The sequence below is a fragment of the Dermacentor variabilis genome, chromosome 3 (assembly GCF_050947875.1).
Source record: "Dermacentor variabilis isolate Ectoservices chromosome 3, ASM5094787v1, whole genome shotgun sequence".
Taxonomy (NCBI): Eukaryota; Metazoa; Arthropoda; class Arachnida; order Ixodida; family Ixodidae; genus Dermacentor; species Dermacentor variabilis.
In genome coordinates this window covers 109,074,622-109,101,536 of record NC_134570.1, presented here as the reverse complement: position 1 = coordinate 109,101,536, position 26,915 = coordinate 109,074,622, and the positions used below count along the sequence as shown (strand labels likewise).

At 51.3% G+C, this 26,915-nt stretch overlaps 1 protein-coding gene and 1 non-coding gene across 2 annotated transcripts in view; one reads left to right on the top strand and one right to left on the bottom strand.

Moving 5' to 3' along the window:
• The window catches only part of Cals (calsyntenin 1), a 261,137-nt gene that overhangs the window by 77,436 nt on the left and 156,786 nt on the right, over positions 1-26,915 (top strand). The gene's annotated exons all lie outside the window — the stretch shown is intronic.
• On the bottom strand, positions 9,932-10,114 carry LOC142576783 (U2 spliceosomal RNA). Its single transcript, XR_012826968.1, has one exon. It is a non-coding gene; the product is annotated as a U2 spliceosomal RNA (small nuclear RNA).

The following is a 26,915-nucleotide window of genomic DNA, read 5'->3' as shown; positions in this document are numbered from 1 at the left end:
TTCTTTCTTTCTTTCTTTCTTTCTGTATTCATCGATTTTTATTTATTTTTTCTTCTGTAAAAGCCGCGCGGCTCGTCGTCTGCTGGATCCAGTCGTCTGCTCGCCAGACGATCGCTCGATACCTAGCTGGCGTGCCATGTCGGTGAGCGCATGCATACACACTGCAACGTGCACGCAACGGCACCGCGCGGCATGCCGTCCTTGTAGCTAGGGGGAGGATGACAACAAAGTAAATAAAGAAATAAGGAAAGAAATGAGAAAGGCGCAAGCCTGAACAACAAGCAGCCCTGGGACGAAGACGAGAAGTTGAGGGAAAGGGGAATGTGCGTGCAGACGGCGGCCAAACGGAGAATGGTAAATTATATATATAAGGAACAGCACGTACAGATGAACAACTGACACTGAGGAGAAGGGGCACGAGGTCGGGAGAGTGAGGAGATCCGCAGACACGGCTTTGATGTTCTCGGTTGCGCTCTTTCCAGCGATTCTCTTCCTCTCTCCTTCGTCACCGCGTCTCCCGCAGCGAGGTTGATTGTTGTGCGCGATGCGGTGGAGGCCGAAGACCCAATAGCGCCCCCGTCTGGTTATGACCTTTTTTCTTTCGCCTTTCTTGCTTTCCGTTCTATTCTGCTCTTTACTATAGCGGTTTTGCATCGCTTCGTTGCTGCTCGCGTCCTTCCTCTGTAGCGCTAATGCGGCTCTTGTCCCGTTTTGCGGCGTTCTGTCTGCGTCGATCCACCGTGGCTGTGTCCCTTTTCTCTCCCTCTCTTCCTTACTTTCTTTCCCCTTCTACCGATGCCTGGAGCTCGGAGCCAAAGGCATTCGGCTCCACCCCCCTCCCCCAAGAAGGCGAAAAAACAAACAAGGATACTTGTAAATAAGAGGAAGCAGGAGGATCATGTACATATCCGAAAATTGAAGTGTTATTCAGATATCATCATAAAAGTATACAAAGAATGAAGCGTAGAAAATATATTTAAGGTCGTCGGTATGGCAAGGGCGAAATCTTAGACGTATGCAAGAGAAAGGGTGAGGCGTCTGTAGGGGATGACGAGGTTAGACGATGGGTCTTTTGCTGCTTGGTTGATCCGACGCGGTGACTCAGGTTATAGCTATGGCGCTCTGCCGCAAGGCACGAGGTCACGGGTTCGTTATCCGGCCGCGGCGGCCCACTGCATTCCGATGGAGCGGAATGCAGAATTTCGGTGTTTTTGTATTTAGGGCGCACGACAAGGAACCGCTACAGGCAATGAGGAATTGATTCCAGGGCCCTATACAGTGTGACATTTCAGGTAGCCCCGGCGGTCGTTCAAGCGGTCAATCTATCTATCAATCTTGTACGTTGCTTCCTATTGAACAGTAAAATGCACGCATTCCGGGCGCGTGGGGTGTGTGCAATCTTGTGATGACACCTAGCCGCACAGGAAAAGGAATAAGGCTGTTAAAAAGTGTCTGGCTATCGAAAATTCAACATTCCTCCGTCACGCCGCGTGAGCGTAAGTCAGCGGCCTACTCGGAATTCAGTATAGGGTTAGGCCGTCACGCTTATTTTGCAGAGCGCCCTCGTAGAAACCTCGTGACAACAGGAGGATTAATCATTTCGAATCGTCAGACAGCGCTAGTGCGATCGACGACACGTTACACACTTCAACGGCGAAAGATTTGGAAACTGTGCTTCCAAAAATGACGCCCCCGCCTGGCCTCGTCCCTTTTTAAGGCTAAGCCTTCTCTCGCTCCCCAATCTTTTGGGCCGTGAAAGTCAATCGTCATTATCATGAGTTACCCAAGCAGTATGTATACCACATATTGTATTTTGCCTAACCTCGACAGTGATCTTCCCATTGTTATCCAGTTTCTTTCTTTTCTAATTTCTTTTTTTGTTCTTTGAAATGAGTCATGGTGGAATCGTAGGCCTTCATTCCCCACGCGAGCTAGAACGCGCCCCCGAAAAGGCTCTCTTATCGAGCAAGTATTGATTGGGCTCCTTGTCGAGCTACGTGCAGTGCATGTAGCTTTCCCGGATAGCACATTTTGACAGCGAGATGTTCTGCGTGAGTAATCAGTGAAACACGCTTGATATAGCATGACCTCCACCCGCAGAAAGTCTCAGCGGTTCAAACAGCAGCCAGTATCCCCCCTCCCCTCACGCACACATCCCCTTCCCGCCCTAACACAGATACTTATACCCACAGACACATTTGCCGCAGCGTCTGCAATTACGCAGGAGCAGTCCGATTATTATTTTCTCTCTCTCTTCACTGCCGGCTGAAAGAAAAACAACAGAAGGATGAAAATACGGTTACCGGTTCGTCGTGGCCCGTGGAAGAAGCCAGCGCGTCCTGCATTCTTTTTTGTTCGCTGCTGGCCCTCATTCAATCAGCCCCCCATCTCGGCCGGAAAGGAATCGCCGGCGCCGCACGCGGCCATCTGCGGACCGGACACGCGTCGAAGCGGCAGCCCCGAGTCCGGCCGCTTGGCCGCGAATAATGAATCTGTGAGCTGTGTTTGGGCCCCGGGGGCGAGGGCGCCGGCCAGCGTGCATTAGCTCGCGGCCCGATGATTGCGCGCGGGCGCCTGATGAGACGCCGCAGCTACTCGTAGCTAGCACGAGTGAGTGAGTTGAGTGAGCGAGCGAGAGAGTTAGTGATTGAGTTTAGTGAGTGAGTGAGTTGGCGAGTGATTTGCATCAGTGAGTGGGTAACAGTGCGAGTGACCTCATAACATAGTGCTTCTATCTGTTAAAGTATAACAAACGTACACATTTAAAGTTGCATCTGTAGTGCAGAAAAATAGAGGATAATGGATTTTTTTCTGAACGCTCGGGGTTTGTCGACCTCAATGCAAATATTCGATGTGCGTTGCTGATTTTTGTGTTCCGTGCCGGCCCCACCGGAACACGGTCGCCTAAGCCCGGAGAGCTGGCGAACTCGGTGCATCATCGGCAGGAAGCCGTGCATTCGCCGAGCCTTCCCAGCTGGAGTAGCGGGTGGTTGCGTAAGCTGGTGAATGATGATGCAAGGCGAACATCGCGCTCACTTATCGTACGAACCAACTAGTTGGAGAGTTACCTTGTCAAGAATGAGCGAGCGAGCGAGTGAGTGAGTGAGTGAGTGAGCGAGTGAGTGAGTGAGTGAGCGAGCGAGTGAGTCAGCATATGTGCATGGATGTTGCGCGCGTGTGCGAGTGAGTGAAGCGACATGCGTTCACCGAAAGAGAGGAGGCGAGATGATCGCGTCCTATATCCGTACGAATTCGCTCTCGGGTTTTTTCCCCCGTGTCGTGCGCTCGTGCCATCTTCTCCGGTACTCGCTGCCGTTATTCGAATCCTGCGGCTCGGCATCTCGTTTAGCTGGTTCTCTTTCGCTCGGCAATTCGAACGAGCGATCCGGCGCCGCATCTCGATGTTTTTTTTTTTTTTCTCTCTTTTCTTCTTGGCTCTGCCTAACGGCGCGTCTTGCTCTTGCATCGCCGCGCGATGAATTGGGGGAGAAATCAGCGGTGCGGTCCCGCGCGGCGCTCGTTTCACTCTTGCTGCCGTCTGCGGATGCCGACGACGCGTCGGCGTGTCTGGGCTCCTAGACGCCCTTTTTCTTTGCCCTTGTTTGTCGCGTACATGCTGCCGTAGTCGTCGGTCATTGCCCCCATCCCTTCGCTCACTACTGTCTCCTTACCGCTATTGCCTAGTCGGGGTGCGGTGGAGCCCATTAATTGGTGAAGCCGTCGATGGTTGTGGTATAGTATTCGATGGTTAGTAGGGTGTAAGTCAGTAAATACACTGCGCTCTTTCGGTGCTGCCATTAGCGAATAGAGGGGATGGGGGATAAATAAAGGAAGGAAGAAAAGAAGAAATAAAGGAACATGTTCGAACGAATGTGCCTGATATTGACGACTACTTCAGTCCCCTTGTCCCCCCCCCTTGTTTTTTTAATGCAATTGCTGTCTTAGGCTCTTACGCAGGATTGCGTGGTCGTTCGGTTTTTATTTGCCTTCAACCGCGGCACAAAACATGCAATAACAAAACTACTTATATGTATAACCGCCCCTACTACATGTACAAATGTGGCGGTGACCGGCTCTGTTTTCGGCGGGATTTATTATTATTATTATTATTATTATTATTATTATTATTATTATTATTATTATTATTATTATTATTATACTCGTTTAAAGCATATGTGTTAGTGTCTATGTAGAGTACCGGCTCTATCCCCTTTTCTGACATGATAAATGTTACAAACTACAATTGTCCCTGAGCAGCTGCGCTTAAGCGATGTCCTTCATCACTTCTACATAACAAATATAAACCACGCGAGCTGTGAATTAGGGCGGGTTACACAAGCATGCAGCCAATATTATATACGTGAGATTCTAGGAGGAATGAAGTCGGTCCACAGGTATGCATGCAGCGTTTTACTGAGGTAATTGTCTTGCCTTCTTACATATTCACGTTAGAAGAACAATCTAAGACAACAAATTTCGTGTAGAAGGAGGCGCCAAAGATCTGGGTGTTACTCGTTATCGTAGTAGCTAATGCGGGCAACATAGTAAACAGGCTCTTTATATCTCACGCTTACGTCATAGCGTCCTTCGTCGAAGGCAGGTTCATTCGTTCCGCAGAGGAACTTGCTTATAGCGTGTGTCGCAAATAGCGAAACTCGGCGACGTTATAACGAGAGAGCGGTATAACGCGAGATAACGCGCGAATCTTAACGCGTGGTTCGGGGTAAGTTGGGCTTCGTCATTACTCGCGAGAAACAAGCAACTTTTGTTATCACTGGTTTAGGCTTCCGCCTTCCTTTATTTGCCACGCGCTGGAGACCGTTAAGCGGTGCGCGGTTATTGTGGCTCGATCTGCCGTAAAAAATGGCAGCGGCATTTCGTGGTAGTATAGCGAAGCATCGTTGCCGTTTCTGGGCCGAACGTATACTCAAACCGTGTATAGCGTCTCTCTCAAATTTCGTGGCGAAACGTTCGCGACAACCGCGCAAGGTATGGACGAGAGATAATCTGGGAGAGTTGCGAGATGATTACTTACCCTCGCACTCATGAAGTGATTCGCATGCAATGAATAGCTGAGACGTATACACACCAGCGTGGATGTATCGTGTCGCGCAATTAACACCGCATGCAGGGCGCGTGTCTGTAAGCAGAACTGGGCCTGCGTTCATAAAATGTCTTTTTTTTTTTTTTGCACAAATGCCACGGTTATCGGGTTATATGACGACGACGGCTGTCGTGAAACGATGATATACGCTTCGCGAATGCGTGCGACGATTTTGGAGCTGATCGGTCCGACATACATTACGGGCCTTTTTGCCGTTGTTGGTCAACGAACCATCTGGTCGTCGTGTGTAATCGCCGTTAAGCGTTATTGTCCAATGTTGCGCGAAGGCTATGGTGTCCCGTATATATACCCCTCGCATCAGCTCGACCAACAACGTGTGCTAAAAGAGCGCTGAAATTAATACGCTTAACGCTGTTCTAAAAAAAAAAAAAGCGTGTGTGTTAGCTCGGACATCGGCTTGATTGTCGGGTCGATCTGGCTCACGAAGTGGCGCTTACCGAACGTAACGGACTCGTCGTGGTGTCAATTAGTGGCTATGGTGTTGCGCTGCTGTAAGCACGAGGTCGCGGTATCGAATCCTGGCCACGGCGGCCGCATTTCGATGGGGGGGGGGGGGGGGGAGAGGGAGGGGGCGAAATGAAAATAAAATAAAACGCCTCTGTCCCGTGCACTTGAGGTACGGTAACGATCCCCTCCTCGTGGTCAGAATTAATCCGCAGTGCCCGACTGCGGTGTGCCTCATAATAAAATCGTGGTTTTGGCATGCAAAACCCCAGTAGTAAATTACAATTAAAAAAGACAACTGTAACGGTGAAGCAGATTTGACAGCGCTAAATTCCGGTTAATGAAGGTACAAATTAGGGGAAAGCCACCGGGTCCCCCGACGTTCTTCGTGTTCCCCGCGCCCTCAGTTTATACCGCTGTTAATGGAAGTTCACAAATTTCGCAGTAACCAATACCTTTCTTCAGCTGCAGTGCGCGCCGCTCACAGAAGCGCTTCAGCGTGGCACTATCTCCGCAAATGCACTTGCGGTTGACGCGTCCCAGCGGTGCGCCAAGAGGCAACCGCCCGCAGTTATTCACCCCGAGGGGCTGGGGGGGTGACTTACCGCGACACAAAGCCGCGCTCTCTGTTGCCGGGGGAACGAACCAGCGCCTCTCCTCGCAAGTTCTCTTATACGCGCTCCCCGGTGGCCGCGCCTAATGACGGCGCGCGTTGACACCGAGAGCCGTCCCTCGCGGTGACAAGTCGCTAGCCGCGGCCGACTGCCGTAATTGCGGCCTGCGCCTCCGACGACGCTGCAATCGAACGGCTCCTCCCGCCGCCGCCGCCGCATCTGCTGACGCCGTCGTTAACAAGCAACCACGGGCGCGCCGCCGGCTTCCCCGCACTTGGCTCGAGCCGGCGGGCGAGCGCTCGGAGAGCGTCGGTGCCAAATCTCGGCCCACGCGTGCTTGTCGTTTTTTTTTCTTTCGCCGAAGATTCACAGTGCCTGCCGGGTGTCGTGTCTGGCACGCCGCGTTCCCTCCTCCGTACGGGCGCGTGGCCTTGGCGTTTGTTGGCACGGGATCAGGTTAGCTGACGCGCCGCGACGGCTTCGCCGTCCCTCCCTCTCTGCCTGTCTCTCCCCCACCGTTAACCGAGACGTGCCGCGTAGTGGTTATGGTAGTTGGACGTCGTCTCGGCTCGTCCTCGTTGCTCGCTCGGTTAGCTGGCCGGCGGGCGGACGTGACTCGTCGGCAGCGGATTTGGTGCCGATCTGCACGCGTAAGGCTTAGGTCGCGAGGCGGGATATTTCTTTATCGCGTTCCTGTGGCGGCGGCTTCGGACGCTAGCTCCACAGGCGGGCGGGGAACTGATTTGGGCGCGCGTGTGACGTTTGGGGGCATTAGAGAGTAATAAACTGTCGCCGGCGGTTTCCTCGTTCCTCCCCCCCCCCCTCCCCCGTTCAGTTGTGTGCGGGTATTTTTGGCTGTGCGCATTTATTTATGCTTTCCCAAAATGTCGTTATATAAGATGTTCTCTCCTTTCGCGCCTCCTTTCTTCTGTATCAATATCTGGGCCCGTCTCTTGTTTTTACATTCGAAACAGCTTGGCTGGGTAAACCGGCAAGCTATCTTACCCGCATAGCCACGGAGCTGTGTAGTGAAGGCGCCAAAGAAAATGCAGCGCTGTTCGTGTTTTGGTCATTTACTGTGTCACTGTAACATACGTTCGCTGCGGTTTGTACGCTTTCACACTTTCGCAGAAGGAAGTACAATAACGGAAGTGTGCTCGCGAAGATTTTATCGGTCAGACGTAGACCTCCCAATGCGTTGTCCGGCAGAGAAAAACATCTGCACGTGCGGCTAAGTCCAGCCGCTATTCGCGTACTTCTCTCACGTCCGTTCTCGCCTCTTCTTGCATCTACCTGGCAGAAGAGCGAGAAAACGACAAAGGTCACAAAAGGCTTCGAATCAGCCGGCGGAATTTACCGTGAAAGCCTGCTCGCAGGATCAGTCGCACTGCCACTGTGGCGGGTGGCAAGGAGAGATACGAGAAATGGCGCGGCCACGGTTGCCAGAACAAGCAGCGGGTCGGGAGCGGGTAACGGCGGTGCCCGTACGCAGCGATGGCGGCCGGCAGCGCGGGCATCAGCGACGTCAGCGGAGCGAAACGCCGTCGTCTTCGCTCGCGGGTCGCGCGCACCCTTTCTCGGTCACCGCAACGGATGCCCGTCTTGTCTTTTTACCTCTCGGCGGCGGAGCTGGCGCGCCCGCCGCCCTGGGAGGACGACAAATAAGCCGCATTAGACACGGCTGCCGCCGCCGCTGGCGCGACCGCATTTCGCGCATCGCTCGGCAGCGCCTTTCTTTCTTTCTTTCTTTCTTTCTTTCTTTCTTTCTTTCTTTCTTTCTTTCTTTCTTTCTTTCTGACGTTATATTACGACGACGCGCGTCGACTGGTCGGTTCCGCTGGTGGCTCTCGCAGTGTTATGCGATGGCCGTCGTATATATGTTGGGGCATAGGCGAACGTCTGCCTATCGATGATAGAAAAAAAGAAAAAGAAAAGGGGCCGTTGCTCGAATGACCGACCGTCGATTCGTGTGTGTGGACGAAATAAAGGGGCCGAAATGAACGGGTCGAACTTTCTCTCTCTCTCTTTCTTTCCGCGAGAGTGCCTTTTCTTCCGGTTCCGAATAGTCGTCGCAAGGGCCGTCCTTGAGCTTTTGTGGGCTTTTTTGGCGGCCCATCTGTGACACCGATCTTTTCAATGCGACTTCGTCCACCCCTGAATTTTTCTTAGTTTTTGTCTACTGGCACGGATGGGAGAGAGAACAAGGATAAGAGAGCAGATGGCTTCTGATTACTCAATCTCTTCCCTTAAGCATTTCCTGAGCCATCTGTGCCCGTATTCACACAGAAAAAAGTTATCACGCTAGAACAGTTCGCAAGAGCAGCTGCGAGCAAATCGTGATGTTGGACATTGTTAGCGTAGGCTGCCGGCCGGCCATCGTCGTACTTAGAAACGGGAAGCTTTGTGAATTCGGACCCATCCCCTACTGTGGGTAGTGTCATGTTAAGCTCGTCGTCGTCGTCGTCGTCATCATCATCATCAAAGAAATTCGTCCCGTTGGCTAATTTACACTGGGGAAGAGCTACAGTCGCAGCATACAGTCCAGTTAGAAAGAAAATTCGGCGGCGATTTAGCCGTAAATGCAAGAGAAATGCATTAGAATTATGTCGCACCTCTTTAAGGTGCCGGATCCAAGAATTAAACCGTGTTCGCCATAACGCGAGATGTTCAGGAGCTCACACGCCCTGCCTCTTCGTGCAGCAAAGTACAACTAGAATATATATATATATATATATATATATATATATATATATATATATATATATATATATATATATATATATATATATATATATATATATATATATAGAGAGAGAGAGAGAGAGAGAGAGAGAGAGAGACGTAACGCGAGCGACTATGAGCATTTAAACTGCCGGATATGAAACGAGGAATGGGATGCTTCGATTTTTGCTGCAGCGGCCGCCGCCTCCTTTGCTGTGATGCACACCTCTTCGCGTCGCCTCATCTACATTTCTGTCCTCCGTCTTTGCCGCTAACGGAATGGATTCGGCAGTGCGCCATGAAAATGTGTCTGCGGCATATAGACGTATTTCGTGTGGGTAAACGCGAGCTCTGTCTATGACGTCACTAAACAGTTCGGTTGTATTGGATGAAAAAGCCACGGTGCCGCCTTCGTTCTACTGATGTGTAATTTCAACCGGCGCCCCGCCGCAATAAATTATTGGTAGCCTTAATATAAGCAGCTTATTTTACTTCGATAAATAGCATAGAGTGAATGTGCTGAACTTTCCGGAACCGGTCGGCGACACCTTATTGGAATGCGTCATGTAACCGCGCAAACAACAAAGGACAAAGAAGGAAACGCACAGGTCCTTTGTTGTTTGCGCGGTTACATGATGCATTCCAATATCGACCACCAACTAGCCCGCCTATCCCTGTTAGACACCTTATTCGCGGTCCAGGCGATGTCTCTGACGTCGTGGAATGGAAACGGCTTATATATCTCCTGTAGGCGGAAGGTATATCTCGGTGAGTAACCTCTGTATAGCTATCAACGGATATACGCTGTGCCTGCAAAAAAGGCTAATCTCGTCAACCTGTCCAGTCCTGTGCCGTCCTTGCAATGGTGACGTTTTCCTTGTCTTGGTGCCTCTCTACAGCGAAGCTGTTTGTGGCTAGGTTGCCGTGCATTTTACATTGAAGCTGTTTATGGCTATAGGGTTCCGTGCATTTTAAAGCGAACCTGTTTATTACTAGGGTTCCATGCATTTTTGTTCTGCGTGTGCAAACACCGTGGGCCGGTCCCGAAGACAATGCAATACTGGGCCGACCCGCGGCGTAGGTGAATCAAGCTTCAAGTACTCCGCCAACTTGCAAAAAGAAGTTTAATATCTTAGGTCCAAACAGAACCCGTATGAGAACATTGAGCTGATAAGAAGAGATACTGCACTTTGGCCGACGTCGGCCATGTCTACGTTCGCGCCGCCCTCTCTTTGTCGGCGTTCCAAGCGCTTGCGTATCTACTTTGTAAAAATCAGGTAAATGATGTAAAATCACGGTAAATGATGTAAAATGTAAAAATGTAATGATGTAAATGATGTAAAAATCACGGTAAATGAGTTCGTACCTTTGTTCAAAATTATTTGTCACCTCTGTGTCGTGTGCTAAACAGCTGCGCTGGTCTTCCAACTTCACAGAAGTGAAATGGCTCATGTTTTTTTTTTTTCTTTCCTTTTCCTTTTTTGCCGCTTATAGACCGGTACTTTGTACGCAATGCACGATGAAGATGATGTGGGTTGTGACATCGGTGACCCGTAGCCAAGGTGTCCGCATGCACAGTCTTCGGCTCCGCGGCGGCAACGTTGCACGCTGGAGCGTGCAGTCGTGCTGGCCATCGCGTACCGCTCGCGCACCGTGCATTCTGGGTACGCGAGCTTTCTTTCTTTCGTCCCTCTATACCAGCTGACCTTCCGCTCTTAAATGACGGCCCCGCCGAGCAATAAGAAGGAAGACCTCTACGCGGCTTTCGGTATGAGGAAAAAGCCCGCTGCGGCGTTAGATACTCGCGGCTCGGCAACACCGAGCCTGCAAAGAAAGAGCCATCCGAAGCCGCCCCCTGCAACCCTTTTCTTATACTGTCCTGCCAGGCCTGCGTCCGTTGCGCCTGCCCGCCAAAGCGGGTAATATATATCCGGCAAGGGGCAGATGAGCGGGGACTCGTCTGTTACTTGTTACAACAGTTCCGAGACGGCCGACCAGGCTCCGCTCTTATACACACGTTATGACAGTGCCAAGGGGGGAGGGGGGAAGAAACGAAAAAAAAAAAAAAACAAGGGAAACTTGACGAAGCAATAAGGAAAGTGACGGAACGCTCTCTCGGCTCTTCGGCCATTTGTGCGCCGTTTCGCCTTCCTCCTCCTCCTCCTCCTCCTACTCAACTTCTCGGTCGTCTTCGTTTTCTCCAGCTCAGCTGAGTCTGTCTTTTGTGGTTGTTTGCGCGCGCGTTACACAAGTTCCGGTCGCCCTGCGTGCTGTTGTGCGCGCTTCTCTGTTCGCCGTATCTCCGCCCATTTCGGTTTTTTCGGATCTGATGTAGCGCTGCCTTCACTTATTTATTTGTTTATTATTATTATTTTTGCCATTCCGGCGTGGTTTGTCCGCTTCACCCGTTCTTTCATGTTTCCTTCTCCCTCTATCGTTCACTTCGTTCTGCGTGCGCGCAACGCGTGACATTGACGGTGGTCTCGTGGTTGTGCTTCTTCCCGCTTACACGCCGGTTAGTAGGTGTGTGTGTTTTTTTTCATTTTTTTTCTTTCCTTCGTGCCTTCCGCATGGTGGCCTAAAGCTCCGCTTTCTTGAGCTCATGCAGCCTGGATGGCGATGGCGAATTGACGGCACGTGGGGGGAAAGAAGGCACCCGGTTGTATCACTTTCCGTCCGCTCGAAAGAAAGAATGGCCCGGACGAAGATACAGAAAAACAAAACAAAACAATGAAAGCAAATATGAGCTCGCTCTTTTATCCGCCTTCTGCGTACGCAGGGCTCGCGATTAGGCTAGTATACTTTCTGCCCGCAAACGCTTTCCTTACTTTGTGTTTAATGATTTATTTTTTCCCTCGTTTCATGCGCTCCCGTGGCCGAATTCAGAAAGCTTTTTGTGCGTAAATGCTCTTCGTCATTGGCTGGCCGCCCGCGCTAATGACGTCTGCAGCGTCGAGATTGGCTGAAAAGTGCTCTTACGAACAATTGCAGAGTAAGAGCTTCTTGTGAATGTGGGCCCCGATCCTTTTACGCCGTCTTTCCGTGCCGGTCGTCTTGTTCGTTCCCTTTCCCTTCCGAGCACACTGTGTACAAGCAGTGCCTCCTCTGGTACAAGTACATGGCGTTAGAGTGAACGACGAAAGAGGAGGAAAAGGGGGGTAGGGTTAACAAGGCTGTGCCCGATCGGCTACCCTACACTTTAAGAAGTGGAAAGGAGGAAAGGTAAATGCCTTAGAAACACGCGAAGCAAGGTGTGGGTGGCGGTGGTGATGATGATCATTATGATGATTTAGTGGCATTTCGTCTGGAACGGGAAGGTGACAAATGGTCACCTAGCATGCTCTAGTTAATCAAGTATGCTATACGTGCTTTTCGTTCTAGCATATTTGTTTAAGTCTCCTGAATCTTCTTTCTCTTCAAAACTTCTTCATCCACCTTGTACCGCTACCTATGCTTGCAACGAATCCGGACGTAACAATCTCTTCCCTGTTTTTTGCCAGCAATACTTATCTCGACTGCTGATTGGTTGATCGTCCCGTCCACTATATATACAAGCGTTTCTGGGAGTTGTGCACCTTGCCTGAGTGCCTTCGGATTCCATTAGGACGTGCTGAGTGGTCTCCGGATTTTTGCTGCACCATACATATGCCTCATCTTGCTGCGAATCTTTGCTCCGGTATGTTTTTCTCCTTAGGCAACCAACTCGAGGCTCAAATAGCAGTGCGGCCTTAGTGACATGGGTGCCATCTGTCGTCTTCGAAATAAGATTTTATTAATCTTTCAATAATACAATATACACAGTATATGCAATACAGATTAGACCCATAATTGTAGGCTAGCCGGAGGTTTAAACCTGTGATAACGTGAAGAACGGGTTGCAAAAATGCTTAAAAAGAAAGTAGAACATTTATTTTACAAAAACGTATAGCTACCGGCTGCCCGTGTTACGGTGTATGGGACCACAGCGAGCTCAGCGAGTTTACCTGATGAAAATTGGTGGTGTTAAAAGGTCAATCTTAGAAAGCACTCGGGCGCAAATGGGAACAAAAAGGACAGTGCACAGACCGCGTTTTTATTATCCTTTCGTTAGCCCGTCTCTTGCTCGTGTTTTCTACGCCTTTACATTCTTCATATTGGTTTACTATCGGTGACGTAGTTAGGAACATGATTTTTGATCTATGGATTTACATGTCGTTCGACCAGGTTTTTTTCCCTTTCTTTTTGTCTCTGATTTCCCTTTTTGAATGTCTCAGCACACTGCTCACAGCGTCACACACAGCACAGCACACTGCTTGAATCCATACCCAACACAACACTTACACATATAGTACACACCGAACATCATGTCTTAAATCACATTAAAATATCATAATAATCCGGGCGGCTGCTTCTGCGCGAGCGTTAGCATTTTCTGAAATTTGTCGAACGGCGAAGTTCCTGTCGTTTGAGTGAATGAAAGGAAGCCTATGTAAACGGGTCGCTAGCTTCATAGAAGACCAGCCGGCGTCGGTATCGCTACTCCGTTGCCCCTAACCGGAAAGAAAACGTTGTTCCGAATTTATGCTATCGCCTTGGTCGTAGAACGTACGAAAGCTAATTACACGAAAGCTACCATAAAAACAATAGGGGTTTTTCCAAGAGGCCAAAAGAAGAGGTCTGCTATATATAGCACAACGGCGCTGTGGCATCGAACGCTGTCGCTGCAACGCCACTTCGTTAATAAGGCTTAGCTTCGCTCCTTCGGTTCTCGGCGGGCCCTCATCATGCATAAATTGGAACGCAAAAAAAAAAAGATGCAGCAGATACAACGAGTTGGAATCTATATACACAGCGAAGCTTTGTGTGAGTGCATAAAGAGTCCAAACACGAGTCCAAACACGAGTTACACACACACACACACACACACACACACACACACACACACACACACACACACACACACACACACACACACACACACACACACACACACACACACACACCCCACACACACACACACACACACACACACACACACACACACACACACACACACACACACACACACACACACACACACACACACACACACACACACACACACACACACACACACACACACACGGGAGCGTACGCAAATTATGCCGAGCCTTTCGTTAAGCGGAGTTGACTACTAGCGTCTACGACGGGTGCCTTGGGCGCATCATGCTTTTCGAGGCAGCATGCGCATGCGTACGTAGTGCAATTCGAATCTATTCCATCCACAAATTTATTGGCATAATCATTGATAGAGATCTCTCATGGAGCCTGCACGTGACCTACTTGAAACAGCGTCTGACAGCAATCTCCCAACTTTTTCAAGTTTCTGGGAGGAAAGACTTGGGGAATGTCAGTGCATGCAATGTTGGAATTGTACAGGGCTCTTTTTCTGGGCTTCTTGAGATACAGTTTGCCCGTACTAACCAACACCTGCCAGATAAATCCTCGTGCTCTACAGGCTATTCAAGCTCGGTCTCTCAGGGTTTGTCTTGGTTTGCCAAAATGCACATCGACAGCACCGACTATTGCGATTGCCCGGGACCAGCCTATACAAACACACATTGCGGTAGAAGTGTTGAGAGTGCACATTAGGCACGTTGCCCGTGCCCGTTCCCACCACCTGGCAACACTGCCGTCAGAAAGGCCGCAGGCATCATTTTGTACTACGATTTCGGAGTATTACACCTGCCTTCCATCAGGCTTCACCCCCGCAACTAAGCCATCGATTCCTCCATGGTGTTTGGCTCGACCCGCAGTGCACCTCACCGTACCAGGAATCAGGAAAAAATCTGAGCCGTCATCACCTGCTCTTAAACAACTAACTCTGCTCCTTTTGCACGATAGGTACACCGAACACGTACATATTTATACTGATGGATTGGCAACTCTCCAGTGTTCCTCTGGAGCTGTGGTCTTTCCAGCGAAAGCCACCACCATCAGTTTCAAGACATGTCACCCAACGACACCGATGGCTGCGGAACTTGCAGCTCTTCGCGCTACACTTCGTCTCGTCAGCCAAGAACAACTTCAAAGATGGTCAATATTCAGTGACTCGAAGGCAGCACTGCAATCTTTGCTATCAGCCCTGCGGCGCGGATCACACGAACAACTGGTACTTGGGATTAGAGAACTAATCCATACCTTAACTGAGAAAGTACACCACGTGACATTTCAGTGGCTTCCAACCGTTATCAAGGACAGGTGCCGCTAGAAAACCTTCGAATGCTCAGCCGTGTCATCACGTTCTCCTTGTGGAACGCAGGAAGTTTTCAAAACAACCGACTCCACAATCTTGACTCCTCTCTACGCCTTTGCATTCCAGCTGGACTCTGCCGTCGCGAAGCTACCCTGCTTTGTCGAATATGGCTGGGGGTAGCTTTCACCAAGTCTTTTGCTTACCTAATTGGATGGGCTGACGACTCCTCGTGTGAGGACCGTGGTAACGAGGAGACTCTTCAGCACCTTCTTCGTGACTGTCCTCGCTATAATTTACAGAGACAATCACTCGCAATCGCGATAGCGCGCTTTGACCGAAGACTTCTAACAGAGGGACTTATTTTAGAATGCCGAAATCACAAACCATCAATGTGGAGGCCGACAAGGGCACTGTCGCACTTTTTAAAGGGCCCCTGAAACGGTTCGGACAAATTTTGTAGACGCGTAGGGTACAGCTTAAGTAGAACATTCGCACCACAATTTAAGTGAAGCGTTACGTATTAATGGAGCTACAAGCGATTAGAAGTTACCCTCCTCCCCAGCCACGCTTTTCCTCCTCAACTCGTTCACCGAGCGAGCGGAGCTAAGCTCCGCCTTCACTGGTCCTGCGTCACGATGCGACGTCACATCGTCCACTTCCGGTTGTTTTGTAGCCCGCCCCCGCCCGCGCGAAACCTCTCCGCTAGCCGCTTGGCTGTCGACCCCAAGCGAGAGCTATCGAAGCAGCGTGCGTTGCGAGCATTCTGTCGTAGCGCCGAACGTGTCTGGTATTTCGTTAACCACAGGCAAGCTGGTCATTTTGGCAAATGACTGGAGGCATGAACTCAAGCTGTTGAAGGAACTTTGGCGTAGACGTACGTGAGCGGCCTGATCGGTCTGCACGGTCCAGACACTTGTTGGCGCAGCGCTTAACCAGCCAAACAAAGCGCTAATATTGCTGTAACCAAGTGTAAAACATTTTAAACATTTATAAAAACAACGTGTTGATGATTACACTCCTGCGAAAAATACGCACCAGCAGCAAAGAAGAATACGCTTCGTTGCTGCTACTGTGTATGGTTGAGCTCTATGCCACCAGGTGGCTGCACCGTGCAGACCATTCACATTTGCCCTTCTGCTCATCTCGGCTCATCCCGTTACGGCACAGTCAAGCGGCCAGACCCTGTCCCCTTGCGCTTATATTTGCCCTAATACGGGACTCGCGAAACGCTATTGCGTTAGTAATCTTCCGGTGTAAAGTGACGGCCACAAACGCGCAAATCCTGGCACCGATCGTATAGCGGCAGTCCGATGCGCAGCAGCCAGTGCGCTCGTACGCTGCCTTGCAGAGGGACACGATGTCGCAGCTTGACATATTGCCAGTCGCTACGTTTGCAGTCCACAAGGCAACAAAGTCGAATCATAGTGCTCGCGAAAAGACTGAGACCAACTCTAAACGCGGAGCTCTCGTCGTTGTACGTTGTAACACAAGCAGACGACACTTGCTGTGTGCCGGAAGTGCTTAAGTGTACTGAAAAATTGTTCTTGTGCATTCTCTTTATGCTACTTTCTTTTTATAAGAACAAATTAACTAACATTCCAACTATTACGAAGATCATTTGTTTACCATAAAGTTGGAAAAATTATCGATCACGTGCCCTGGTCAGCCAATCGGATAGCTCGCCCCACTGACGTCATATGGGTGATTTCGGTCATATGGGTAGGGGCGGCTTAAAATTCCGCCGAGCAGTGCGCTACGATCGGCAGCGATGTGCATTTTTAAAACCTTATAATAAATTACACGCTTTACGCAGAGCACTAAGATGTGTCAATTAATGATCAGAAGGACCTACTCTGACGACCCAGTACGTTTGTATAAAATCGTCAAAAGCGTTTCAGGGTCCCTTTAAGGGCAACACAGTTAGACAAGCAGCTGTAGCCTGAACAGATGTTTATAGTGCTGCAAGTGCTACTGTGCTGTGTGGTGATGGTATGCGGTGACAGTAATCGACTGGGATTGTATGTCTATGCTCCTTTCTTTCTTTATCTCTACTTTGTTACCACTTTACCTACCCCTCCCCTCTCTCCCCAGCGTAGGGTAGCAAACCGGATCTTTTTCTCTGGTTAACCTCCCTGCCTTTCCCCTTTCCTCTGTCTCTCTCTCTATTCTATCCGCGAGGAGCGTTAGCTTCCTCATTACCGTGCAGCCGCGCATGCGCGAAGGCGAGCTTTTTGGTTCTTTTTTTTTTCTTTCCACCCGTAAGGCCGACGCTGCGGAGGGGAGCGCCATCTGGTGGTGCTGCAAGGAACCCAGCAGCGCGCGTACCCCGCTGGGATTGACTAGCCTGTTTGGCCTGCACCGTCACGAAACCCGCCGAGGATCGCAATGAAAAGCTTCGCTTTAAAAAAAAAACTATCAGCGTGCCTGTTCCACGTAAATCGTGGAAGTGCGAGGAGTAGTCGCTCTTGTCGCCGGCATCTAAGCGTAGAACAGTCCCGGATTTATTTTCTTGGAATCTGAACGAATCTGGAAACACCGAAACGCATACGACTTGCTCACGTTTGGATTTATGCCGCGGTAGCACATCTGTTACAGGTAGCAACACGACGCACCAGCGGCAAAACGATTGCAGTAATCTGGCACCCTTCCCTAAAGTGCTGCCAACTGCAGCCCGAATGAGACCTATGAAAAAAATTATAATAAAGCAGAGAGCCGGTCCGGTGAAGCCGGTGCCACAGCTACTATATAAGCGGCTGACATCGCTGTTCCTCTGGAGAAAGAGGCTGAGTCAGAAACGAAAAAAAAAAGAATGAGTGCGGAAGGGTAGGCGGAAGAGGGGCTAGAGGGAGCGCAGGAAGGCTCCGGGAGGTCGAGTAAGACGCAGAGCTACGGGCACATTCGGAATTAGTATCGACCAGCGAGACTCCCGCTGCAGAATTGCTACAGTGTGCGCGTTTAGTGCAGTGGGGAGCGCGCGCGCGCGCGTGCGGCGTGAGTCGTCGCAACCACGTTACCGTGTAATGGCGTTTGCGTCAGCAAAGGGAGGCGAGCATCGCGTTATAAGCTGGTCGTCGTGCCCGCTCTCCTTCCCTCCTTCCCCACCTGCCTACTACCGCTGCGCGACTCCTGCCGAGCAGGAAGAAAGCGGCGGGAGGGGGGCGGGAGGAGGCGCACTTCCGGTTCGGCACCGCCGGCCGGAAATGGCTGGGCCGTGCCGTGCCGCCGCCCGTTTATGTGGCGAGGGCGTGCGCCTACGTTTTGCCTCCCGCAGCCTCCTCGGCGCGGAAGCGAAGTGTACGGCCGCCGGAGAGTCGGGGACGTGGTGGGCTGTGAAGCCTCGTTAGATTCCCCCCGCCGACTTGCGCAGGGTGTTCTCTGCCTGCACCGTTTGCCTGACTGTGTTATCGCGGGGCAGACCTGTACCTCTTTGCGTGCGAGACTTGGATTCGCCGTAATTTATGCTCGCGCCGGGCTGAGTCGCACCCTGGCAGTGTAAAACGCACTAGCTTAGACTCGTAGTTACAGCGGGATGTGTAATATGGCCTTCGTAGAAGCCTAGTACTTTGACTCCGATGCCGTCCCCGCCATTCGCACGTGCCCAACCTTTTTTCCCCTCTTTCGGGACAGTTGAGAACTTCAGACCAAGTATATTGCGGTCCGGCGACCGTAGTCGTATAGCTAGCACCGGCGATGTGTGAAATCGCTATTTAGTGTGTGTACGAATAAATGGTTACAGTGACGAGGTCTGACAAACTGTTCTGTGGAGCTCTTTTTTGTATTCTTGGTTTTCTTGATATATGCATGTTATGACAACAGCAACAACAAAAAAGAAAGCTTAACCGCTATGGTTCAGATAAGGGCGAGCCTGCGGGACACTGTGTCGGATACGGGGGCTTTCGTTTAGCTATTTAGCCGGGCGCACAGTCACGCTTGCGCAAGCTTCAACCCCTTTTTTGTTTTCTGCGCCTCTTGTCTGGCAAGAAATGAACGTCGCACTGCCCACATTGCCCCAAGAGGGCGCTCAACCACGCACGCACAGACGGACGGTCAAACGCGCAGTCATGAACAGCAGTAACTCCAGGAACGTCCTTCCCCCCGCTCTTTCGTTTTCGGTCGGTCGCGCTGTAAGCGCGGTGCACCGCTATATACACCCGAAGACCAACGTAGCGGTTCGCTGCTTATCGAGCCGGCTGCGCTTTTGGCTCCTGATCTTTTTCATCCCACCTATTTATCTCTATTCCTGTTTTTATTTATTTTTTTTTTTCTTGCCAGCACCCTGCCCAGCTTGTGAGTCTTTCTCCTCGAGTCTCCCATCTCCGAATCCTAACCGTCTCTCCGCCTCCGTTCTCCCTTCCGTTCTGCCGGTCTCTGGGATTCGTTTCTTCGGCGTCGGTTCCAGCCGCCTCTCGTATTCCGCTGCTGCACGCCATCCATCCTTATTCCCTCTCCCTACATCTCTCTCTCCCTCTCTCTGCTTCGTCTTCTTTAGTTAGTGCTTCTTCCGCTAAGCGCAGTTTTCTTGGGCCGCGCACGAATACGGTGGTTTCCTCCCCTCGCTGAGCGTGCGCGTCGAAGCGTGCCGCGCCCATCCCATCTTCCACGAGTCTCCTTCGCCGAGGAGAGGGAGAGAGAGAAAAAAAAGTGGAGTGCTTCGAAGGACACGCATTCGTCTCGACCGACTCGCGTCTGATCTTTCTGGCCGTCCCCTGTGCTGCCCGCAGTGTACAGCTGCACTAAGTGTTCGGATATAGCGGCTGCGGTACACATTGCAAGAGCGTGGGGGGGCGGCATTCCTATACGCTTCGCGGCTCGAGTGCCTCGATGCCCAGCGCCGCTGAAAGCGGCGCTGGCCATCGAGGCACCCTTGTTCGGGGCTGTGGCTCAACGACGTCTCGTTCCTTCGCTGAGCAGCCAGCGCCTTAGCCAAGGTTCTTCGCTCCACCGCCCGTCATTATCCTCCCCCCCCCCCCCGTCCAGTGTGTTTTCTTCCTTTTTTTTTCTAATGCAAGCATCGCTTGGCCATCCTTTTCTTCGACTGATCCGGCCGGTCGTCCTGTTCATTCCTGGTTTATTACTATATATAGGCCTTACTTATTTCTATGTGGACTGAGACGGAGAGCGAAAGAAATTAAGGCGGTGCCGGTTTTTGAATGGCTGCAATGGGGTGAAGGTGCTCACGCCTTCAACTCTCTTCAGTCTGTTGCCGCGTGAGCCCCGGTTAATCTGCCAGAGGGTGCGGTGCCAGCCTATGAGTTTCTTTTTTTCTTCTTTATTTTATGGAAATATCTATCGATGAGCGCGTATACGGTGGCTTTTGTAACAAGCGGAGCTCTCAAAACAGCTCGTGGCGCTTTGCTTCACTTTTCTAAGAGAGGGAACATGCACAGGACGACAGCGCATGTCCTGTGCATTTCTTTTCTTAGTCCTTATGTGTGTGTGTGTGTGTGTGTGTGTGTGTGTGTGTGTGTGTGTGTGTGTGTGTGTGTGTGTGTGTGTGTGTGTGTGTGTGTGTGTGTGTGTGTGTGTGTGTGTGTGTGTGTGTGAGCGCTACACGCACACAAATACGGAGAGACCGCATTCTGTTCATTTCTAATGCGCAAACACTATGTGCCCCATTGCCGGATACGGGACCGAAAGGTGGCACCAAAACCGGCCGACGGTGCGACGAGTGAAAACACGTCAAAAATGCTCGGATTGCCGTCAAATCTGTCAGGCAGGTATCTGTGAACAAGGTCAATTAATGGAATTGAAAAGAAAATTTGGTTCCTTTCGGTCTGGGTGGGAATCGAGCCCGAGCCTCCGGGGTGCGGGACGAGCACGCGCTCCCCCGACGTCACGGTGACTCCGCGGCTATGGTTGGCTAAAGGTCTGTCCAGTGCGTGCGTCATTGCACGCGTCACGTCACTGGCTCCGCCTACGCGTCAGTTGCTCATCGGATTTCATTGGTGTTGCGTCTACTCTCGACGCTCTCGACGCCAAATCACGCGTGCATGAAATGAGGCGTGCCCTAGTGCGTGCGTCATCGCACACTTCACGTCGCTGCCTCCCGCGCGTCTCTTGCTCTTCGGATTATAAAGGTACGGTGTCTACTGGGATTCACTGCGAAGCGTCTACCTCAGCAGCATTTGTGAAACGTGGTCGCCCGCAGAAGCACGCCGAAGAAGACGAAGCAAGGGAACACAAGAAGGAAATGCTGTGGGGGTTTACAACGTGCAAGACGGCGTACATACGGACGAATATCCTAAGCGAAAATATTTCCCCAAAGCGACTGCACAATGCTTTCGCATTCCCGCACGTAAGCAGTCTTAAGTGTCTGCCGCACTTTCTTTCGCCCCCGCTGACACTGGCCTTGGGGTAATACACATTCCCTTACCTTTCTGTTCGCGCCATGCGCATGCAACGCGAAAATTGGGTGTGTATATACTATGCTACTACGATGTACCCTGCAAAACGAATGAAAAGCCCAAAGGAAGGTTCCGAAAGCGTGGTCATTGCTTCTGGCGCGACTCGGCGCGACGTTGCGCATCGATGCGATGTCAACGTCGATAATAATGGTCTCCACTCCAGGTACATAGTTGTGGTATGACAGCCAAAAGAATTTATTCGTAAAAATTTTGCCTTATAAAAAGAAATACTGAGCTCATATAGTATGTGTGTCCTGAGGCCGATTTCAAGCATTGTTAGGAGTCCGTTAAGAATCGTTGTTCATTCGCTCGCAGCCTTGCGTAACGATACGTTCGCTGTCACGGTTAGCCAGGGCTTTCTTTTACTAGCCATTCTATACAGCGCATATGATATGTATACAAACAGCTTATGCCGGACGAATTCTTTGAATTTGACAACATCGCGTTCAGACCTTCAGTACGACAGAGAGCGTAGTTCTTGGAGCATTTCAGCGCGACACCGGAGTGCATATTCGGCGCTCGGCTCCCCTCGGTCTGTGAGCAACCGAATGCACCGTCTCTGTGCGTGGCTCGGCGCGTTTTTACCCTCAGTCATGTCTGTAAGCAGCGGACTCTCTCCAGTTTTCAGTAAGCGTGTGTAATATGGAAAACTGCACTAGCTGTGACATTTGCGGCGCTTTAGTGAAAATGAACGAAAAAAAAAAAGACAAGCACAGTAAAACAGATCAAATTGACAGCGCAGGTAGGACACTGGTCATCAGCTATAGTTTTACTGCATTGAAAAGTACGCCTTGAGGAATCACGCGGCAACACACTCAAATGCTCATAAATACACGGCGCACGCGCGTGAAACCCTTTCCTTCTTTCTCCCGCCGTTCTCCTCGCTTGCCTCTTCTCTCATGCCGGCTGACCAACGTTGCCTCGTCTACGTGTTCTAGGTCAGGGCTCCTGCGCGGTGCTCCCGGGTCGTGTGTCCTTTCGCAGGCCGCTCGCTCGCTCGCTCGCTCGCTTATTTGCGTTGTCGCTCTGTGCTGGCCGAGTCGCTGGCCAGTGCTGCCACCATACTCGCTGGTCTTGCGTCGCACTCCCGTGTCGCCGTCCTCGCCCCCCCCCCCCCCCTCCCGTGTGCTTCGTTCTACCCCTGGGATCGCGTGCAGAGGCGAAGGAAGGGGTTAGCAGTGAGGGAGGGGAATATGGCGCGGTGCTGCTGCTGCTTGCTGACTCTTCCGAGCTGCCCCTGAGCTGTTGCCGCCGCTGCTAGCTGGCAATAAGCGAGCGCGCGGAGTTTATTAGCCTGATTACCGGCCCGGCTTTATTGGATCCCCACGAGACCTCGCCGCGTCGCACCGGCACACTCCCGGCTGAAGGCGCATATATATATATATATATGCCCCCCCCCCTCTTGCTACTTGGGGGCGCTGCTCGGTCGCGCATTTATCTGTCCATATATTGCATATACGTGTGCCCATGTACTACTGGCGTGCCACGGTTACACTGTGGTTAGCCATGTTTGCCACCTTTGCTATATATATATATATATGGCTGATAACATTCTCTTAACCGAGTCTCGTTTGGTCAGGTTGTGCAGTGCCTGTGTGCGCGCGGAGCCTTGTGGCAATTACTGCCGATGGTTGCGAAGAAAAGGGCTTCCGATTGCTCGGGGAAAAAAAAAAAGAAACAGAGCACCGTCGCTGCAGTAAGTGGGTTCGCTGACGTGTAACTTTCTTGCGTGCGCGGCGTGGCAAGTTCGTTCGGGCGCCACCTGGAAACCGGAAAGGCTTGTGATGCCGTTAATAAATGCGTTAGATGGCCTCGAGACACGCGCTAATAGTGTTTGCATACCAAGACGTGTCGCATGTTGCCGTTTTCGCTCGCGGATTGCGCTGGTGTGCTTTCTGAATTCGTATGTGCCGGAGAAAGAAAGGTTGCTGATAGTGCGTTGAAAGCGTGGTGTTTTTTTTTTTCTTTTTTTGCTTGCGCTCGCTGTTTCTAATGCCAAGCAGACAAAAAGAAAGCCATTCGTTTGTGTGCATACACTAGCGTAACCCGTAGGTAGCTGCACGTACTGAAAGTGAGAAAAGATTCGATTTGCAACGTCCGCCGCAGCTGACGCACGACGGAGCGAGCTTGTGCGGATGCCCTCTATGGAAGTCCTAAATCGCTGGAATGTTCGTGGAACTAGGGGCCAATGAGCAAAACAAAGAGTTTCGTGCGTTTGTCGTTTCTCTCATTTTCTCGGTATTTCTTTCTTTTGCTAGGTTGTCATTTTGACGTTTTCTGCTGATAATGGTCTTGCGGCGCGTCGCATAGACCGGTACCAGCGAATGGAAATACTTGGTATTGTGGGACCGAATCGGCGTCTTTTTTTTTTTTTTTTTTTCGTGGGAACAGTTCGTCATGGGAAAACTGGAGCGCTGCGACGACAGAACACGAACAAAAAAAAAAAGGAAAAAGGAAATGATTGCTGTTGAACAGTTCCTGGCCGCCTCCACTAAATTTGTTAGGTAGGGAAGATGGTAGAGAGGACAGAGTAAAATTTAAGGAAGCTTATAACTATATTCGGATATTCACAGCAGAACGACCACTAGGTAAACATTTGTCCATAGTTCGCTTGTGGAGTGACTTCTTCAAGGGAGTTTGTCGCCCGGTCCCTGCGTAGTGGCACTATTATTCAACAGGGCCTTTCTTTCTTCCTTCCTTTCTTTCACGAAGAAAGGGGGACGAACGAGATGGGCTGGCGAAGAAATTTGGGGAACGCGCCGCGCTACTTCCGGGAAGTCGCCTTTCCTGTACTCGCCTGCTTCATCCAACCTTTCTCTTCTTTTTCATCTGCATCGTCTGCCCGACAACTCCCTTTCTCTCTCTCTTTGAACTGCAGACGGCGGGCTCGCGCTCGCGGCTATTGGAAGCGGAGTGCGCTCTAGGACGCCGTTTGCGACCCCGCCAGCGCAGCAGCGGCGAAGGAGCGAAAAAAAAAAAAGGCGGGGTGGGGGGGCGGTGGTAGGGAAGGGTGGAGTCGTACTGGTATATGGTATGGGTGCTGTCTGGCCCCGGGCTTCCCGCGCATGACGTGGCGCTGGCCGTCGCCGCCGCAGCCTCATCGTCCCAGTCGCGCCGTCGCCCATCGATCCGCCCTCTGGCTCGCTGCGCTGCGTCTTCCCTCGTCCGCGGCCTGGGCGGTCGGTCCCCGCGGTCGGCTGTCGCCCGCCGCACCCCCCTGTCTGGTCTCCCGACTTTTGCCCACCGCACGCCGCGGGTGGGAATTGGAAGTTTCCAATGGCCGGCTCGTTATTTCCACACGGGCCTGTTCGATATGCGGATATGCACGCCGCTGACGTTCGATTTCCGCTCCGGAGGACCGTTCTTGTAATGACCGTACGGAGCGTACACTCCTCGTCAGAAGTATGCGAGCTACTTTGCCTGCGACCGCCAGGCTGACCACGGGGTGTGTGAGGGCCGGAGTTCCTGTGGTACGCCGTAAATTCCAGCGCCCTACACAGGGAATTAAAAGAATTCTCACACTCGCCTTCCAGCGGTCTCGAGTGTCGGGAGCTTCACGGGCGAGAACCGCACCGTGCGGCAAAGCGACGTGTACGGTGAAGACGCAGTGTAGACTGCACGCTTTCGACCAAGGCTGTATCGTCAGGGTTCACACCTTGAGACACGAAATGTGTTGGCACCGTGGACCATACAGCGCCGCCCGTGCTTGCGTTTAACGCACGTAAGGCGACAAACGCTTTTCTAAAACGGTCTATTACCGCGGAAGAACAGTTATCTGACGGGCGCTGCTTCCGCAAGCGTCTCCAGACAAGAGGGGTGTGCGAAGAGGAGGAAGACTGTGCGAAAAGGACTGTGTGGGTGTCGATTCATTCCGCGATGCACTGGCGATACCGCGCGCTACAGCGCTGCATTCTAGTGTAGGGTGCGCACACACACTGGGCTTCTTTCCCAGCAGGTGTATACGCGCAGTGACGTCATGACGCAGAAGGGGCTCACGTGGGAGCCGGACATTGTGGTGCTTTTCATACGCGTTATTGGTCGTCTGCAGCACTGCTCGCCATCGTGCGGCCATTGCATGTCAACGTAACAGACGACCAAGCGATCCGGAGACAGCGCAGTAACGTCCCAGAATTCTGATCCCACGTGATCTCCTTCGGCTACGTGACTCACCTCCTGGCAAATGAAGGTGACTCGTAAAAGAATCTATTCGAGTAAATAATTAGGAAGCTCTGAGGCTCGCCCTTACATTTTTCGGGGGATCTTAAGGTCGACGGCCTTCCCTTAAGAAACTAAATTAAAACAGTCGGGAATGTGATGCGAGTACTCCTTTAAGCGGTGTGTTTTGTGTGTAATCGCGGAGTCGCCGCTCTTCCGCTCTCCCCAACTGCGCCCGCCATTTCGGGGGTCGTGCGGACGCTGCCGCAGCCTGCTCCTCTCACCTTGTCGCGGCATCTTTTCATCTTCAAGCCTCGCCGCGCCTCTGCATCACACGCAGGGGCGAGGAGCAGTGTTTGTTGCGGCACATGCTTCCTGTTCGCGGCCTGTCTCGGCCCGTCCGCACTTCCGGTCCCCGATTCTGCGGCCGCGGATGGCGCCTATTCCCGTTCGCTCCCTCTTTCTCTCTCGCTCAATTCTCCTCGCACTGCCTTTGCTTTGCACCGCAACCACTCACGGCAAACAGCGCCCCCAACGCTCAGCCCTCTGCCATAAACGATTGTGAATTCTTTTAATAAACCACGGTTTTCTTTTATATTTGTTTCGTGGCGTAGAACAATGAAAGGCAACCGTGGCTATGGAAAAGGCGGTGACTTATATGACGTCACACACACACAAAAGAACTCTTCTATTGAATGTGTTTAAAAATCTAACACTTTCAAAACTTCTTAGATATTTACTGTGGCACATAACACAATTCTAGTCCGTGAGCTGATCCCCTCGAAGAGGCGGGCATTATACTTGCACAAAGTAAAGTGAAATGCATAATCTACTAGTTAACAAAAATTCACGAACTAAGTTTGTAACAAATTACTTTATTGCACATATTGAAATTTACAAATACTTGGTCTGTGCATGACATCACGTGTCTGTTTGCTTTCTTTCCCTTTTTCTCTTTCGGCATCTCCTGGCATGGTGGGGCCTGTGTCCACTCTGAGAAAATGGTTACTACAGCCTGCATGTCCTTTTGCGTTGTGTTTATATAGTGCGGTGCAGGCTTGAGTTTACAAAGCATAGCATTCTATAGCAGTATGTATTTACTTTAGTATTCGCATTTTAGTTTATCTCATGTCCGCTAGGCGCATCGATAGACGGCGCCGACTTGCGTTGTCGTAGAATTTCGTCTCTGAATTTCTTTGATGGTGTAGCAGAGAGTGAATACCACCAGGTGAAACACG